The 20730-nt window shown below is 32.1% G+C and overlaps 1 long non-coding RNA gene across 2 annotated transcripts in view; it reads right to left on the minus strand.

The window, feature by feature from the left end:
• The window catches only part of LOC116421288, a 132881-nt gene that overhangs the window by 96170 nt on the left and 15981 nt on the right, over positions 1 to 20730 (minus strand). For both annotated transcript variants that reach the window (XR_004231598.1, XR_004231597.1), the window contains exon 2: positions 9198 to 9267. This is a non-coding gene — a long non-coding RNA (uncharacterized LOC116421288). The remainder of the gene's footprint in view (positions 1 to 9197; positions 9268 to 20730) is intronic.

Below are 20730 nucleotides of genomic sequence, written 5' to 3' on the forward strand. Positions count from 1 at the left end.
TGATGAAATTAAAGCTATCTCTAATCATATGAAAAATGCTTTAAATCACTATTTATTAGAGAAATGCAAATTAAAACAACTCTGAAATACCATCTCACACCTCTCAGATTGACTACAATGACAGGCAAAAATAATGATAAATGTTGGAAGGAATGTGGGAACACTGAAACACTAATGCATTGTTGGTGGAGTTGTGAAATGATCCAACTATTCAGGAGAGCAACCTGGAGCTATGCCCAAAAGGCTACAAAAACCTGCATACCCTTTGACCTAGCAGTGCCATTATTGGGTCTGTATCCCAAGGAAAACATAAAGGAGGGGAAAGGACCCACATGTGTAAAATATGTTTGTCACAGCTTTTTTTTATGGTAATAAGGAAAAATAAGTAGATGCCCATTAATTAAGGATTGACCAAATAAGTTGTGATACATGAAGATAATGGAATCTTTTTGTTCTATAGAATGATGAACAAGCCAATTTTAGGAAGGCCTGGAAAGATTTACGTGAAGTGATGCTGAGCAAACCAAGCAGAACCAGAAATACATTGTAAAATAACAGCAAGAATGTGCAATTATCAACTATGAAAGAGTTGGTTCTTCTCAGTGGTTCAGGGATTTAAAGCAATCCCAAAGGGCTTTGGACAGAAAATACCATCTGCATCCAGAAAAAGAACTTTGAAAATTGAAAGCAAATCAACACATGCTGTATTCACCAGTCTTTTCTTCTCCTTCCCATGTTTTTTCCCTTGTTTTGATTTTTCTCTCCCAATATGATTCATAAGGCAATGCACATAAAATTAATTAAATTAATTTAAAATAAATTAATAAATATTTCAAGGTTCTATGTCTTCACTGAAATGGAAACTTCTTCCATTTTCATAGACTCCTACCTCACCACACTTTAATAGACAATCTTCATAACTTTTTGGGGTCATAAAAAATCCACTGTCTGATGGCAGTACTAGTTGTCTACATTTAGATAAGCTTTTCTTTTGATGACAGGTATAGTTAAACCAGTATGGAAAGCTTTTTCCACTTACCAGAATCTAATAGCACTTGGAATCTGCTAACATAGCCTGTAATAAACAAGGGTATTCTCCATAGCATGATAAGGATTAGGATTTTAACGAAAAATTGATAAACTAAGATTATAGAAATTAGTGTTTCTCTAGTTTATACTGATTCTGTTTGACTATGGATATATGGTAGGAACACTGGATTCATTTTAATCACCGGATTTGTTTTTGTTTTTCACATATGGGTTTTAACATTTTGGGAACTCTTATAATTGTGCAATGTTAATGTCAACAAAAGCAATTTTTTTTTATTTATTATTACAAAAAATACAAGATAAAGTGAAGAATAGGACTAATGCTGAAGCAAGTAGGATGATGATTTATGGGAAATCAGAATTATTTAAGGGCTTGATGTATTTCAAGGAAAGGTTGGATGATCATTTATCAAGTTACAAGAGAATTCCTTTTGGGGGGATAGGTAAAACTAGATGGAAACTGGGCCCTTCTTCCTCTGACCTTTGGATAATTCTTATTTTTAGCTCTGCTTTCATCTGCCTTGAAATTGATCTGTTGTTGTTGCTTAAAAGTTTTATTGATGCCTTTTATTTGGACATCACTGTCATTTTTCCCTAACTGCCAGATAACAAAAATGAAAAATAGATAAGCAACCCAAATTGACACAGCAACTCAATCTGACAATGTATATGATGTTCTACATCTATAGTTCTCCACCTTTCTACTTATATATGGCAGTTATTTTTTTCATTAAGTGAGGGAAACAATATTTGAATTGGAAAGGATTGAACCAAAGCTTAAATGAAAGCCATAATGGACAGGGAGATAGTAAGAGAAAAGTTTCATGCCTTAAGTAATTTAAATCCTCAAGATCAGAGAAACTGCAATACAGGCTATTTAAAGAGTTGGTAAATAAGCTTCACAAATATCTGAAAATGTTCAATTAATTTTTTTGACAGATTAAGAAGAAAAGAATGTAGTAGTTAGATGTCACAAAGGACAGATCTGGAATTGTGATGATCTGAGTTCAAATCCACATACTTTTTAACTATATGAAGTTTTGAGGATCAGATGAGATGATAAAACTGTAAAATGCTTAACATAGCACTTTATACATAGTGTTAAATAATAGTGATAATCATCTTAGTCACAAATAATAATAATAATAATAATAATAATAATAATAATGACACTATTATGAATATTACAGGGAACTGGCTGAAGTCTGTGAATGTACTGAAGTCTAATTTAACAAACATTTTAATTTTAACTATGTAATTCATCAATCATGCTATTCACAAATATTTGTTAAGCATCTACGGCAGGCACTATGCCAAGTGCTAGAGATGCAAGGACTATGTCTGATTTGTGTAAGTGTAGAATTAAGGAATCGGTATTAGAAAGGGCTTCAGAAGTTATCAAATCTAATCAATTCTTTCATTTATTTAGGCAATGTAGTTAAGTGAGAAAAATTAAAACTTAAAATTTAAAAAGTTACAAGTTTTGGCTTCTAGGTATTAGTTATCTGGAAGTATGTTTGTGGTGGAAAGTCAATTCAGATCACTCTTAGATTCTCAGAGGACAAAAAAGCTAGAGCAGTAGTAAGTAATTTAAGTTTGAATTTTCATTCCCATGAATAAGATTGAAAAAGTTCGCATAACTGTAACAAAGATGAAATAGCATCCAAACTTTTACACATTTCACTAAATATCAAACCCTTAAGGTCTCTAAGTCTCACCTTCAAGCTTCCATATAATGGCCCTCATAATTCATGTCAGCAAGGACTGGTTGAGAATCTTTTCATAGTCCTTCAGTGTCATTCTTCAATTTCCTAGTGTATTCATAGTTTAGTAAGGGGAAAAAAATCTTTCCCAAGATCAAACTGATGTTAGAAAAGTGATATAAGGAAATTTAGATTTTTACAGCAAATATTTTAGACACACGCACATACACAAAGTATATGTAGACATGTATCTGTCTACATTTATACATATGTGTTTATATGTATATTCTCTTAGTTGATGGGAAGTTAACTACATACTACATATATACCCCATGTACACGTCCATATGTATATATTCAATAATATATCACAATATTTCTATTAATTTAGAATTAAAACAACAAATTGGATGTTGCTATTTTCTCATGAGTTAAATTTATAGCTTTTAGGAATGTCAAACAGTAAATTTTCTGGACATTTTTATTTGCCTTTTTAAATTCAAAGCCTATCATTCTCTTAGTTACTCAGAAATTAAAAGGTAATTAAGAATATTATCTATGACCATTGGATTATTAATTGATTAATGAATCAAGCATACTTTTCTGAAAAACTACTTTGCTCATTTCTTGAAAAAGGCATCTTTCTCACCCATCTTTTCAGGAATTTTTTTCTCAGGCATTTCATCAGTTTCTTTTCATCTCCAGAAACATAGGCTTTGTTTTAATATGAAGTACAATTCACTAATATATCCTATATCAATACATTGACCTTTTTCTATGATTTCCAGCTCTAGAAAGAACTCAGACTTACAATGAGTTTCAATTTGAGAGAGAGGTTATTTTCCAGATCTCTCTTGCTGCTATTTGGAGGTCAATTGGTTGTGGTAGAGAAAATGAAAAGGATATTTCTCATCATGCTTGGAGCAATGTATGCCACTGTAGGGCACTGATACTAAGAGAGAATGTAGAGAGGCAGATAAAAATATGATGAAAGTTACATGGCCTAAAGGTTTGAAAGATTTCTAACTAAGACATCTACTACTCATAGACTGTAGAGATGGTTTAACAAGCTAAGAATTGACCCTGGGAGCTTCATGTTCCAAAGGACTGAGATTGACAGTTGGGCTGGGAATCCTAACCCTGTTAACCTAACAAGATGTTCAATTCTGAAACTCTCAGAAGAGAATCAGTCCTTCTCAGTTTCCTGGGAAGAAACAGGAAACAACAGTTCTCATGTTTGAACAACTTTGGCCATTAAGGCCCAGGCCCAGTATATATTGTCCCCCATAATGAGCCAGATCCCCCAGGGCTAAAGTAATTCTTGATGGTAAATTACAATTGTATTTGAGAAATTAAATTAACTCTTTCAATATTCAAGCTCCTAGGCCATAGCTAGCTTCCTGAGAAGTTAGTATAACTATGCAAGGCAGCTAATTCATTACTCAACTGGAGGTTAGATGTTGATATCATCATCATCATCATCATCACCATCACCATATTGATAATTGCCTTTTACTTCCTTATCTCTATTTTATATTATTTTCATCATCAGTGCTTTTACCTATAAAACAACCCAGAATATTATGTTCAAAAGAGATTTGTGATATGTTATTCCATTTAATTCTTACAAAAATAGTGTGAAAAATACTAGTAGAATATTATGGAATGAAAATGGATCGATTTAAGGCATATTAAATAGAACACTGTTTTCTAATTCAGTTATACTTGTAATAATAAATATTGGTGAAATTCATTACAATGAATAGGCCATATCAAAAAGATATAAATAACTTTCAGTGAGATAAATGTGAAAAGAAGAAATATTTCAATATACATTATATATCAAATATTCTGCTCTCCATTTATAGGTTTAAAAGACTACATCTAATTTTTTTATTGTGACTGCACAGTCATGACAAATGCTAATTTCAAAAAAGTGGCTTGTATGTAACTTGTAATTGAATTATTCCAACATGAATATCAACAATCTATCATAAAGGATTTTATTAATATTGTAAGAGAAATTACTAGTTGTGTTCCATTTGTTTAGTTATTTAAAGGGGGAAATAATATATCACCAAAAAGAAAATGATGATATGTAAAGTGATATCACGTGTCTTCTCCACATTTAGGGAATAATTCTCAAGACACAAACATAAACTTTGCTCTTTTTAATGAGTATATCCAAATCAATGTCATTTTTATGAAAGTATAAATAGTAAAAATGATAATATGAAAACTATTTTAGTTATGAAAACTAAAATTTGAAAGCCACTACCTATTCAATGTTATGTCAAATTTTTAAAAAACATAAATTCAAATTTCTATGAGATTAAAGATTGGTTACATGTGAATCTATATCAGAAAGTTAGGTAATTTAGAATGAAAAAAAGATAATAGAGAATATGATAAAAAGTATATATATATGTATATATGTATACATATATGAGTGTATATATATGCACACACATATTTATATCCTCATGCACTGAAAAGAATGTGTATATAGCTATATGCACATGTATGTGAGATGTATTTATGTATATATAGAGATACATATAGATATTCATATATAAGTAAATGCATGCATGTGAATACGCAATATGTCACGAAGCCCTTTGACACCTAAGTCTTTTAATTCCTCAGAATAATTTTTTTTTTAACACTTGAAGAAAAGTGCTAAATTTTAGAGGGTGGCAAAAATAAAGATGTATTTTTCTTATCTGAGTTCATGAACCCCACAAAATTTATTGACAGACCTTCATGGCTCCATAGCTCCCAGGTTAAAAATCCTTTTCTAGCAGAATATAAGTTCCTTGAGCACAGGACGCTATTTTATTTGTTCTTTTTCTGTCCTTGTATCCCTTGTGCTTTGTGCTGTGCCTGACATGCAATAGATTATTAAAATGTTGATGGAATTGAAATGCATTTATATTTCATCTTCAGTATTTAGAGGATAGGGTGATAAGCATAAATAACATTCCCTTGTTTACATGGAAGGAAGCCCAATGTAATAGAAAAATTTTTAATCTGAGACCAGAAAAGGTATTGATTAGTAAACACTGGCTTTTTACCCTGCCTTGGCCAAGTCACTTAACTCCCCTAGGATTTTGCTTTCTCCTCTGTAAAATGATGTGGTAGGAACTGGACGATTCCAAGATGTCTTCCACTTGTAAATTCTATGTATCTGAACACTGGAGCCAGGTCTAACTTGGCTCTTATCATTTTAATTCATATTAGATAATTTTCAAAATTGGCCAGAATCAAAATATCAATTCCTTTTATATGCCATAATGTTACAGGAGATGACATATTTTTTCATATTGAGCAAATAGCAAAATGATCTTAGCAATTTGAGAAAGAAAAGGGAACAGATTAACCCAGTGACATTGTCAGCAGATATATAAGCACTGGTATTTTAATTCTCAAAACTTCTACTTTAAGCTATTAAGAAATCAAAGGTTGACATGTAAGGTCTTTAAAAAGGGGTCATTTCTATGGGAAAGGATTGGCAGGAGCAAGACTCTCTTGAACTCCTTCCTCTTTACACTCTCCATCACTCAATGAACAAATAGTGGGTGACATTGAAATCCCAAAGGGGCTGCCCCTAAGCAATTTGTGAAGAAAAGAAGACCATACATTTGGTATTACTTATTCTCTGACCTCCTACTTTTTTCTTATCTTCTTCAGCTCTCAGAATGTTCATACTGCTTCCTGAAGATCTAAGGATTCATCAATATAGTGCCAAATTGTAGCACAAAGTATTCTGTGCTCTAGGTATCTCAGAAATTGCACTTCTTATCCAAATATGTCTTCTGTCCCAAATTTCTTTAGAATCCTGTTTTCATTTAGGTATAAAGGTGGCAAGTACATTAAATATTCTTGTAATAGATTGATTGGCTGAGTCATTGGTTCCCTCCTTTCTTTTCTCCCCAACTCAGCACACTTATATTTGAGCACTTACACAATACCTTTATCCCATCAAAGTAGATATACTTAGAACGTCCCTAAAAAGTGAACCACCTTCTGAGATTTAAGATATTCAATTAGATGGTGGTGATAATTTTGGTCAAGTGGTCTTCTGGGGATTTTCAAAACATTCCAAGAATGATGGAAAGGGTAAAGTCCTGAATGTGAGTATAAATATATATTTATATGTATGTATGTGAGTATAAATGTATATACATATATATATATGTGTGTGGTATATGTACATATGTACACATACATGTATGTATAATCTGTGCTGGGAATAGCAAAGACCTCTGCAAATATGTTAAAAAATAGTCAGAAAGTGGGGATAGAAGCTGATAGAGAACAGAAGAGGGAAAGTAAAGAAAAAGAAAGAATCTAACACAAATACCATATAATCATTCATTCATTCATTTAGCAAGCTCTCATATTTCTACTATGTGTCAGACTGAAACAATTCCTGCACTCACAGAGATTACATTCTACTGAGATAGTACCATCTACCAATTAAAATGGAGCATAGCAAAATGAAAGCGAGAACTACTTTCCATTGAGGATTTATTTATTACTCCATGAAAAGTGCTAGCTGCAGGGACAGTTAAGTGGTGCAGTGGATAGAGCCTTGAAGTCAAGAGGACCTGAGTTCAAATTTGACCTCAGACACTTAAGGCTTCCTAGCTGTGTGATTCTGGGCAAATCACTTAACCCCAATTGACTCAGCAAAATAAATAAATAAATAAACAAGTAAAATGCTGGTTACAACTGTTAAGTTGTTATTGCTCAGCCTTTTTGAGTCAAGTATGACTCATTATGAGCCCATATGAGATGATATTAGCATGTTTTGTTATTTCCTTCTCCAGATGGGGAAACTAAGGAAAAAAAGGTTAAGTGACTTCTCCAGAGTCTCTCACAAATAAATGTGTGAGGCTGTATTTGAACTCAGGAGAAAGAGTCTTTCTAGCTGCATGTCTGAATCTATTTATTGTAACACTTAGCTTATGCCAAGTACTTGGTATAATAGAGAAAAGCATAATATCTTAACCTTCAAGTAATTTACATTATATTGCAAGATTCGATATAGATATAAAGAAATAAACACCCTCTGTGTGCCTTTTAAAACTTGCCACCATTTTTGATTTTCTAGTCTTAAACTATACATATGTTCTATGATCCAGAAACAGTGGCTTTCTTGATGCTCTTCACAGGTAATACTCCATCTCCTGCCTCAGTGCCTTTCATAGGCTGCTTCCCACGAATTCAATGGTCTCTCCTAGAACTCCAGGCTTTTTTAAAAGCACAACTCACTCCCTACATTCCGTAAGAAGTGTTTTCTAGTTCTCTTCTACTTTATTTACTTCCTTCCCCACATACACACTGATAGTGTCTCCCCTCTGCTGGTACCATCAATTGACCTCCAATTTATGTCTTATATGTCTATAACTGATAACGTCATCTCTTATAATTTATTTCCATTAATTGAATTCCAAGAACTCTTAATCTGAAAATCTTATGTTATAACCTATTGTGTAAATGAAAACAGCATTGATGAATCTCCAGGGAATTGGTATCTATCTGATTTTTCTCACTTTTTCAAATGCCACCCACAGACTCAGAAATGAGACTTGAAAATCATTTAACAACTCTGTATATAAAGTTTTCTAAGTTTTTTATTTTAAACACACTAAGGGTAGTTTAACATTACTGTATCCCTCTTTTTTCCAGACAAGTTACCAGCAAACTTTTAATTCTGTATTTCCTTATCTGAAGTGCATTATTTTAGGTAAAAGAAAAACAAAAATAAGGTGATCTGAGTTTAGTACAGCTATTACTAGCAATATAAACTATTTAAGCTCTTCCAGTCAAATTCCTTAATTTTAAAATTGGAATAACAATAATTATTAATCATATCTTACTTTTTGAGGAAAATCTATGATTAAAAAGAGATCAGGGAAAGAAGGATAATTGGGCTATACCAGAAATGCCCATATAAATATCAATGATCCTAAATGTTCAGAGTGGAATTCTATGTTCTGTCTGGCTCCATGATTTGTCCTTTCCATTCTTCTTCTTTATTAACATTTAGAGTTAAACATTTATTTTGTATTTTTCCCATAAAATTTATTTAATAATGAATTCAATTTAAGGCTTTGAATATCTCAGAAACTTACAAATATTTATTAAATCTAATAAATGTACCATATGTATTGATCAAGAAAATATTGGTTAACTCCAAGGGTAAGATGGCTCATTACTAAAAATACAGAAATAGCATAAAGGACATTGACAAGGTCAGCAAAATGCAGTAAGCCTGTCATGTATTGAGAATGAGAAATAATCAAAATGCCTAATTGGGCTACATGTAAAATATTATCAGAGAAAGCAAGATCTCCAGTGTTTGGGGAAAATTTTCTAGAAAGTATTTACAGGAAAAAATAAGAGTTACATGGGATAAGAGCAAATGATTGGGGAATACCTGTTCTAATGAGATGATGTATCCATGGTGATGTTGGGCTCTATGATGATGTTTGTTTTCCAGAAAGAACCTGCAAGGTAAAATAAGGTTAAGGGTCAAAGTGAATTGCAAAAATAATGAAATTAGTCATCTGATAAATAGCTGTTCTTGTACATTTAGACAATTTATCTCCCCAATACATTGGGGGGGTGCTGTTTGAGCTTTTAAAAATACAGATATATTCAGTATTAAAGAGTTAGACATTTGAGGAAAAAAATTGTAAAAATATTGCCTTTTTTATATAGACCACAATTAACCAACCCGAAGTTTTTGATCACTTTTTGGGAATCCTATATTTTTTAGTTTTCTCTCTAAATTAGTTTACTTGTCCTAGTGGAAGGTAAGCTAGGAACTTCATTTGGTTCATTGTATTGCCTTGATATGGAGTCCTGTGAAAATTTGGGGTATCTTATAGAATGCAAACCCAGAGGAAATATATATCTGTATTTTAATAGAATGGCTTTATATGTGAAACAAATTTCTAGAGATATTTGATGTATCTTGTATGTGATGATATATTTGTAAATGTTGTGTCCAAATCCAAAGTTGGACTCTTATATGAAAAAAATGTCAAAGAAGTACTACCATACATGAAAGTTTTGGTTTCTCACCTGAGAGTTAAAAGGGTGATTTTAAATTGATCTCCTAATATCTGTGGAAAGCTCTGTAAGAAACAGATTTCATATTTTTTGATCATTCATCCCTAGACTATGTTTTTTAAAATGAATATACAATATGTGTATATTTCTCAAAATGTATGTATTTAATTTCTTAATCTGTATGCTTATTTATTATACTTTAATATTATACTAATAATGAATACTATAAAATATGAACAAAATAGGAATAGAAAAGGATAAGATAAAGTAGAAATATTTTTACGAGTTAGCTTTAGTTTATTAATTGCACAAAACCTTTTTTCCTTCTCATTTAAATCTTATTAACAATAAGATTTTAGTAAGATGAATGTGATATTTTAGTTGGAGAAATGTAATTACATATGCTTCATTACTTTTTGAAAATATTAGCTTAACAGTTTTTGATTTAAGATATGAACATTTGATTCAGTTTATTTTGACAATTGATTTTAATGGATGTCATAATTGAAAATAAGCTCATAATGACAAGCTAATACAAAGGGGAGAAAAATCATTGGCTACAGTGATTACATCATAACAATATGTTGGTGATATTTCAAATACCATTACCCATTCTTCACAGCCTGATTCCTTATTTCTATTCCCTCAACCTTCTTGCACCAAAGTTTAGACCCAACACTTCCCAGTCTTTCTATTCTGCATTGTAAACTACTTCTTCCATAGATGTTCATCTTGAATCTTTTTCTCTTTAATTTCTTGCACTTATTTTACTAAATCTGTTCTGGCTTCTTTCCATTACTGTCATGATGCTTTCTAGTACTTGCTAGATACTTCACTCATTCTTTTTGGTCACTGGTAAAAATAGAGGAATTGGAATGTTCTTGCTTTCCCATTTTCACTTCCAAGTTCTCCCCCTAATTACATCAGTCATTAACCTTTCCTTCTTTGAAGTTCATGGTATTACTATCTACTCCCAATTCAAATCCTAATAGGCATTGCCTAAAGACTTCTAGATCATTCCTTTTCCTTCCTTAATGACTTTAGGATATGACTCATTTTTTTTCTCTTCTTGAAAAATCCTGCTCTTATATAGGGAGATTTCAACATATATATTGACTATCCCTTAAGTACTCTAAATACTCAGTTGTTCAGCATACTCACTTCCCATGACCTATTCCTCCATCCCACTTCAGCCACAAAAATCATATCCTTTATCTTGCCATCTTTCCACAAATATACAACTTCTCTATTCAAGAATTCTGAAACTCCCCTATCTGATCATAATATCTTGACTTTTTTCCTTCTTTTTCTGCCTTCCCTTAAGTCTATCCTGAACCATGACTGCCAATCCTCCAGCTCCTTAATTTTCTTCCAGGTTATTTCACCAGCACTCACCACTTTCTCCTCTTTTTCTCATCTTGTACCCTTAAAAACACTCAATTTTACTCTTTTCTTTCTTGGATTCCTAAACCATTTATCATTTCTCTGATTATCCTGTGTCAAACATTAATTTTGGATCACTCCCCCATTCATGTACTTTGTTCCTACATATATACTGCTAAATGAAGGTGGAGAAAATCATGCAACCATTGTGACTAGATCCACTATAAATTCATGTAATACATCTCAAATGGACCATCATTGTTGCTTGGCAATCTTTCTGTACATTTCTTCTTCAACTCACTCCTTTCCACAGAAGTTCTCCTGAAGTTTTTAAACCATACTCAAACACTCCCATGGCTTACTTTCCTGTCACTCTCTTAGGTAAGAACTGTTTTATATTTTATAGAAAAAAATCTGCCTGTTTTGAATAAGCACTCTTTGTCCTCTCTTCCTTATCTCTAGATCTTCATGTCTTTTTTAGACCTGTCTCACATTATGAAGCAACCTCATTCCTTATCCTCCACAATACCAAGCCCCTTAAATATATCCACAGAATTTTTGAAATAGAAATAGAAAATAAAAATAGAAGAGAAAAATTCTATAGAAATAGAATTAGAAAAAATAGAAAGCAAACTAAAGATATCAGCTTATGTGTGTGAATATATGTTAGGAGAGGGAACATAAGGAGGGTTCTGAAATATTATCTGAAATCTGAATTTCTGAATCTGAATCTGAAATCTGAAATTTACCTATCTGAAAGATAGGTAAATAGATAGAGATATCCATATTAAAATTAATCTCCCTGATCATTTTGAATTCTTGGGGAAATTTTTTTGTCAATTATGTTTTTTTTAGTTTATAATTTGGCTTAAAAAACTCCTCAATAGAGTTATCAGTTCTGCAATTTTCATAATTCATAATGTTATTTTTTTTTAATTCCTAGGTGCTCACAAAACTTGTCTTTCCTTTTTCCAGTCATCGTGGACTAATTATGAATGTTCTACTACAATTGTAACATTGTGACAAGGAAGTTAAAACAAAAATAAGTTGCATTTTTCCCCAGTGAAGATTTCATAGTGTCACTCAACATATTGTCATCACAATATCTAATCATACTATTCAGTTCTAGAGATAATAAGAAATGTGATTGCTCAGTCAGTAAAAATCACTGTGGGTCATTGTGGTACCTGCTACAATGGGAACTGGGAGTGTTAGAATGAAATGACTTTAAGTATCACAAGCTGAGTTACTGCCAGGAATTCTTCAATTTCTGGGATCCTGCAGACAGTCAGTCACTTGAAAAGGCTGAACAAGCAAGGTTAGTAGACATTATCCCTAAGAGAATACAACAAGAAAGAGAATATAAGGAAAGAAATAGGTATCTCTCTATATAAATTAGAGGAAGGAACCAAACAAAAAATGATGTAAAAAGTATGAAGTTAGAAAAAAAGAAGAGAGTTAATAAGATGGTGAAAATACAATGATAATAATACACCATAAGAAGAAAAATGAAGCAACAGGGACTCATCGGAATGGTTCAGATGTCCAGTGAAAAAGATGAAAAGGAAACATGTTTGAAAAATATTTCCTAAATAAGAATATTAAAATACAAAGTAGAGAATAAAAAGATGAAAGCAATTTAAAAATTGAAATAATGCAATGGTTGTATAATAGTTGAAAAAAAAGAAGAAAGAATAAATATCACTGCAAACTAAAAAGACAGAAAAATACTAAGAAAATATAAAATTTGAACATCTAAATAGCTGTTTCAAAGCAAAAGCTGAAAAAGAAAATTTAATCTGAAGTCTCTAAGATAACAAAACTAAGCTTAAATGTTAAATTCTAGAAATGGGAAGAGAATACGATGAAGAACTCTAGAATCTAGACATTGCTTTAAAAAGTATTAGACAGGGAGGGTAAAATGCAAATCGATATAATTTATAATATTCTAACAAAGGGAAATCCAAATTTTTATTCTAGAAGTTTTAAAACTCCCATATGAAAATGAATATCAATTTTCCTTAAAATGTTTGTATATCAAGAAGACTTCATTTCATATTTCAGGATTATAAATAAATGATAAAGGGGGAAATGGGATTGTGTTCCAAAAGAGCATGTGTTGCAAGTACGAGCATACTCCTTTATGAAAAAATAGATAGTTCTTCAATAAGATCAAGAACTTCAATCATTTCCCTGACAAAAATCATGTGAATCCAACAAGGAAAAAGAAGATTAGGAGAAAGGCTACCAAACTAAACTCTTCTTTGGTTTGAATCATGAAGAAACCATATAATATATAATGATTCTATAGATAAGAAACAAACAAACAAACAAAAAAAAAAACCCCACAATCTATGCAGACAAAAGAATTATGTCTAAATGGGGATGCAGATCCTTGGAATGTCTAGTTAAAAAATGTTTCATCCAATATCCTGTGCTTATATTTAAGAATGCTACATGATAGCTACATGAATGCTAATAGAATGAGTTTTTACATAAAACTTTTATATAAAATAGTTTTATATAAAACAGAATCATTACTAAATGGATTTGACAATTAAAAAAAACTTGTTATATAAAAGAAATAACTGCAACATGAGAACACATCCAACTTTAGTTCAGTAGTAGAAATAAAATCTAGCATTCTTGATATTCCTATGCTGATAACCTGGGACTTTTTTAGGGAACTAGATGTGGCTTTTCAAGAAACTATGGAAACAGAGTACATGCTTTAGTAGATTCTGTAATTCTGATAAGGCTTTGTTTCATTGCTAGTGAAGATAGGAGTGTGAATAGGAGCAGAATTGTCTGATTCTCATACAAGATCCCCAGCAAAGGTTTTTTAAAAGGTCATCAGAGTACACAATGATCAATAAAACCAAAGAGAAATTGTAGGACATAGGTTTACCTGGCCCAGAACTACACAAAGGTCAACTCATATGTATCAAGTAAGAGATCCCACAAGAAAACTTGAGGCAAGTCAGTCAATCAAGAAACATTTTATTAAACACCTGCTATGTGTCAGACACTTTGCTGAGCTCTGAGCATATGGAGAAAGGCAAAAGATAGCATCTGATGAGAAGGGCAAAACATAAACATATATGCACAAATAAGCTAAATGCAAGATAGAAATAATGTTAAAATTTAAGGAAATATAATTGAGTGATTGGGAAAGACATGAAGAATTGAAATTTTATCTGGGACTTGAATTCAACCAAACATTTAAAGGACAATTAACTCCAATGTTATATAAACTATTTGAAAAAGTAGGGAATGAAGGACTCCTACCAAATTCTTTTTATGATGCAGACATGGTACTGATACCTAAACCAGGTAGATTGAAAACAGAGAAAGAAAATTATAGACCAATCTCCCTAATGAATATTGATGCAAAAATCTTAAATAAAATATTAGCAAAAAGATTACAGAAAATCATCCTCAGAATAATACACCATGACCAAGAAGAATTTAAACCAGAAATGCAGGGGTGGTTCAATATTATGAAAACTTAGCATAACTGACAATATCAACAACCAAATTAACAGAAACCATATGATATCTCAATAGATGCAGAAAAAGCATTTGATAAAATCCAACATCTATTGCTATTAAAAACACTTGAGAGTATAGGAATAAATGGACTTTTCCTTAAAATAGTAGCATCTATTTAAAACCATCAGTAAGCGTCATACATAATGGGGATAAACTAGAACCATTCCCACTAAGATCATTTGCCATTACTCTCACCATGACTATTCAATATTGTATTAGAAATGCTAGCTTTGGCAATAAGAGTTGAAAAAGAGATTAAAGGAATTAGAGTAGGTAATGAGGAAACTAAATTATCACTCTTTGCTGATGATATGATGTCATAGTTAGAGAACCCCTGAGATTCTACTAAAAAGCTTTTAGAAATTATCCACTACTTTAGCAAAATTGCAGGATACAAAATAAATCCACATAAATCATCAGCATTCTTATATATCACTAACAAAATCCAACAGCTAGAGATACAAAGAGAAATTCCACTTTAAGTAACTGTCGATAGTATAAAATATTTGGGAATCTATCCGCCAAGTTAAAGTCAGGAACTATATGAACATAACACTTTCCACACAAATAAAGTCAGATCTAATCAATTGGAAAAATATTAAGTATTCTTGGATAGATTGAACAAATATAATAAAGATGACAATATTACCTAAACTAATCTATTTATTTAGTGCTATACCAATCTGACTCCCAAAAAACTATTTTAATGACCTAGAAAAAATAACAACAAAATTCATCTGGAAGAACAAAAGTTCAAGACTTTTAAGGGAACTAATGAAAATAAAAGCAAATGAAGGTAGCCTAGCTATACCAGATCTAAAAGTACATTATAAAGCAGCAGCCACCAAAACCATTTGGTATTGGCTAAGAAATATACTAGTTGATCAGTGAAATAGATTAGTTTCACAGGACAAAATAGTCAATAACTATAATAATCTATTTAACAAACCCAAAGACCCCAACTTTGGGGATAAGAATTCACTGTTTGACAAAACCTGCTGGGAAAATTGGAAATTAGTATAGCAGAAACTAGGCATTGACCCATACTTAACATTGTATAACAATATAAGATCAAAATGGGTTCATGATCTAGGCATAAAGAATGAGAGTATAAATAAATTAGAATAACATAGGATACTATCCTGTATAGGGTAGACCAGTGGAGGAGAAAGGAATTTGTGACCAAAGAAGAACTAGATAGAGTTCATTATTGATCACAAAATAGAAAATTTTTATTATATCAAATTAAAAAATGTTTTGTACAAACAAAACAAATGCAGAAGGGAAGGAATTAACTTGGAAAACATTTTTACAGTCAAAGGTTCTGATAAAGGCCTCATTTCTAAAATATATAGAGAATTGACTCTAATGTATAAGAAATCAAGCCATTCTCTAATTGATAAATGGTCAAAGGATATGAACAGACAATTTTCAGATGAAGAAATTGAAACTATTTTAAGCCATATGAAAAGATGCTCCAAATCATTATTAATCAGAGAAATGCAAATTAAGACAACTCTGAGATACCACTACACACCTCTCAGATTGGCTAGAATAACAGGAAAAGATAATACTGAATGGGAGGGGATGTAGGAAAACTGGGACAATGATGAATTGTTGGTAGAGTTGTGAATGCATCTGACCATTTGGAACTATGCTCAAAGGGTTCTCAAATTGTGCATACCCTTTCATCCAGCAGGGTTACTACTGGGCTTATATCCCAAAGAGATCTTAAAGAAGGGAAAGGGACCTGTATGTACAAAAATATTTGTGGCAGACCTTTTTGTAGTAGTTAGAAACTGGAAATTGAATGGATGCCCATCAATTGGAGAATAGCGGAATGTCATGGATTATTATTGTTCTATAAGAAACAACCAGCACAATGATTTCAGAGAGGCTTGGAGAGACATACCTGAATTAAGGCTAAATGAAATGAGCAGAATCAGGAGATCATTTTACATGGCAACAGCAAGATTATACGATGATCAGTTCTGATGGAAGTGACTCTCTTCAATAATGAGATGATTTAAACCAGGTCCAATTGTTCAGTGATGAAGAGAGCCATCTATACCCAGAGAGAGAACTGTGGAACTGGATATGGTTCACAACATAGCATTTTCACTCTTTTCGTTTTTGCTTCCTTGAATTTTCTTCTTTCTTCTTCTCCTCCTTCTTCTTCTGCTTCTTGTTCTTCTTCTCCTTCTCTTTCTTCTTTTCTTCTTCTTCTTTTTCTTGTTCTTCTCTTTCTTTTCTTCTTGTTCTTCTTTTTATTGGTTTGATTTGATTTTTTCTTGTGCAGCACAATAATTGTATAAATATGTATGCATATATTTGATTTAACATATATTTCTACCATATTTAACATATATTGGACTATTTGCCATATAGGGGAGGGAATGTGGGAAAGTAGGAAAAATTGGAACACAAGGTTTTGCAAAGGCTAATATTAAAGATTGTCCATGCATATATTTTGAAAAATAAAAAGCTTATTTAAAAAAAAGATCAATATAGAAAAATGGATGTAATGGCAGAGCAGGGTAAGAAGCATCACATGCATCCAATTTTCATCTGATTCAGACAAAACAAAAATGAACACAAATAACCATACACACATAGGAAATGTTTATAGAATAAACAAATTCAACTCAATAAGAAAACGAGTAAAGCTAAAAATAATGGATTTCAGGTTTAACAGAGATTATATTTAGGGATGTTAATCAAAAACTAAATAAAGGAAGGAAAAAATAATATGGGATTTTCATGGCTTGGGAAAGGGGAACAATGGAGGACAAGTAGATCATGTGTTTTATAGATATATAATGTTGAACTTGCTAATTATTTTTTTTCATTCTAGTTTCATTATTTTTTAAATAACTTTATTGACAGAACCCATGCCAGGGTAATTTTTTACAACATTATCCTTTGCACTCACTTCTCTTCTGATTTTTGCCCTCCCTCCCTCCACCCCCTCTCCCAGATGGCAAGCAGTCCTATACATGTTAAATAGATTACAGTATATCTTAGATATACGTGTGCAGAACCGAACAGTTCTCTTGTTGCTCAGGGAGAATTGGATTCAGAAGGTATAAATTACCCGGGAAGAAAAACAAAAATGCAACCAGTTTTCATTCATTTCCCAGTGTTCTTTCCTTGGGTGTAGCTGCTTTTGTCCATCCTTGATCAATTGAAACTGAGTTAGATTTTCTCTTTGTCTAAGGAATCCACTTCCATCAGAATACATCCTCATACAGTATTGTTGTTGACGTATATAATGATCTCCTGGTTCTGGTCATTTCACTCAGCATCAGTTCATGTAAATCTCACCAATCCTCTCTGTATTCATCCTGCTGGTCATTTCTTACAGAACAATAATATTCCATAACATTCATATACCACAATGTACTCAACCATTCTCCAATTGATGGGCATCCATTCATTTTCCAGCTTCTAGCCACTTAAAACAGGGCTGCCACAAACATTTTGGCACATTCAGGTCCCTTTCCCTTCTTTGGTATCTCTTTGGGGTATAAGCCCAGTAGAAATGCTGCTGAATCAAAGGGTATGCACAGTTTGATAACTTTTTGAGCACAGTTCCAAATTGCTCTCCAGAATGGCTGGATGTGTTCACAATTCCACCAACAATGTATCAGTGTCCCTGTTTTCCCACATCCCCTCCAACATTCATCATTATTTTTTCCTGTCATCTTAGCCAATCTGACAGGTGTGTAGTGGTATCTCAGAGTTGTCTTAATTTGCATTTCTCTGATTAATAATTATTTGGAGAATATTTTCATATTGTTAGAAATAATTTTAATTTCTTCATCTGAGAATTGTCTGTTCATATCCTTTGACCATTTATCAATTAGAGAATGGCTTGATTTCTTATAAATTAGGGCCAATTCTCTATATATTTTGGAAATGAGGCCTTTATCAGAACCTTTGATTATAAAAATGGTTTCCCAGTTTATTGTTTCCCTTCTAATCTTGCCTGCATTAGTTTTGTTTGTACAAAAACTTTTCAATTTGATATAATCAAAATTTTCTCTTTTGTAGTCAATAATGATCTCTAGTTCTTCTTTGGTCATAAATTCCTTCCTCTTCCATAGGTCTGAGAGGTAAACTATCCTATGCTCTTCCGATTTATTTATAATCTCATTCTTTATTCCTAGGTCATGAACCCATTTTGACCTTATCTTGGTATAGAATGTTAAGTGTGGGTCAATGCCTAGTTTCTGCCATACTAATTTCCAATTTTCCCAGTGATTTTTGTCAAATAATGCATTCTTATCCCTAAAACTGGGGTCTTTGGGTTTGTCAAACACTAGATTATTAAAGTTATTGGCTGTTTTGTCTTTTGAAACTAACCTATTCCATTGATCAACTAATCTATTCCTTAGCCAATATCAGATGGTTTTAGCAACCACTGCTTTATAATATAATTTTAGATCTGGTATCGCTAGGCCACCTTCATTTGATTTTTTTTCCATTAATTCCCTTGAAATTCTTGATCTTTTGTTTTTCCACATGAACTTTGTTATTTTTTCTAGGTCATCAAAATAGTTTTTTGGGAGTCTGATTGGTGTAGTGCTAAATAAATAGATTAGTTTAGGAAGTATTGTCATCTTTATTATATTTGCTCGCCCAATCCAAGAGCATTTAATATTATCAATTTTGTTGGTTTTTTCATAAAACCAATTCTTAGTTTTATTTATTAATTTAGTAGTTTTTAATAGGAATGGATGTTGAATTTTTTTTTTTACTTTCAATATTATTAATTTCTCCTCTTAATTTTAGAATTTCAAGTTTAGTGATTGATTGGGGGGTTTTAATTTGGTCTTTCTCTAGCTTTTTAAGTTGCAAGCCCAATTCATTGATCTTCTCTTTCTCTATTTTATTCAAGTAAGCCTCTAAGGATATAAAATTTCCCCTAATTACCGCTTTGGCTGCATCCCACAAATTTTGTTATGATGTCTCACTGTTGTCATTATCTTGAGTGAAATTATTGTGTCTATAATTTGCTGTTTCACCCAATCATTCTTCAAGATGAGATTATTTACTTTCCAATTACTTTTTGGTCTATTTATACCTAACTTTTTGTTGAATGTAGTTTTTATTGCATTGTGATCTGAAAAGAAAGCATTTACTATTTCTGCCTTCCTATATTTAATTTTGAGGTCTTTATGTCCTAATATATGGTCAGTTTTTGTGTAGGTTCCATGAACTGCTGAGAAGAAAGTATCCTCCTTTCTGTCACCATTCAGTTTTCTCCAGAGATCTATCACGCCTAAATTTTCTAATATTCTATTTACCTCTTTAATTTCTTTCTCATTTGTCTTGTGATTTGATTTATCTAAATCTGAGAGTGCAAGATTGAGATCTCCCGCTATTATAGTTTTGCTATCTATTTCTTCTCACAACTCTCTTAACTTCTCCTTTAGGAAGTTAGATGCTATACCATTTAGTGCATATATGTTTAATACTGATATTGCTTCAGATAAGGATGGCTACCTCTGCTTTTTTTACTTCACCTGAAGCATAATAGATTCTGCTCCAGCCTTTTACCTTTACTCTGTATGTATATCCCTGTTTTAAATGTGTTTTCTGTAAACAACATATTGTAGGGTTCTGACTTTTGATCCAGTCTGCTATCTGCCTCCTCTTTATCAGAGAGTTCATCCCATTCACATTTATGGTTAAAATTACTAATTCTGTATTTCCTGCCATCCTAATATCCCCAGATTATGCTTTTCTTTTTCTTGCCCTCCTTTCTCCCTTCCCTAGTATTAAACTTATTGGTCCCATTTGCGTCACCCAGCTCTCCCTCTTTAGTATCCCTTCCTCCTCCCTTTGAATGCCTTTCCCTTTGTTGTACCCTTCCCTTGTCACTCTTTTTCCTTTTCACTTTTCCTCTCCCACTTTTTAATGAGGTGAGAGAAGATTCTCTGTAAAACAAATATGTC

Source organism: Sarcophilus harrisii, chromosome 1 (assembly GCF_902635505.1).
Source record: "Sarcophilus harrisii chromosome 1, mSarHar1.11, whole genome shotgun sequence".
Lineage (NCBI taxonomy): Eukaryota > Metazoa > Chordata > Mammalia > Dasyuromorphia > Dasyuridae > Sarcophilus > Sarcophilus harrisii.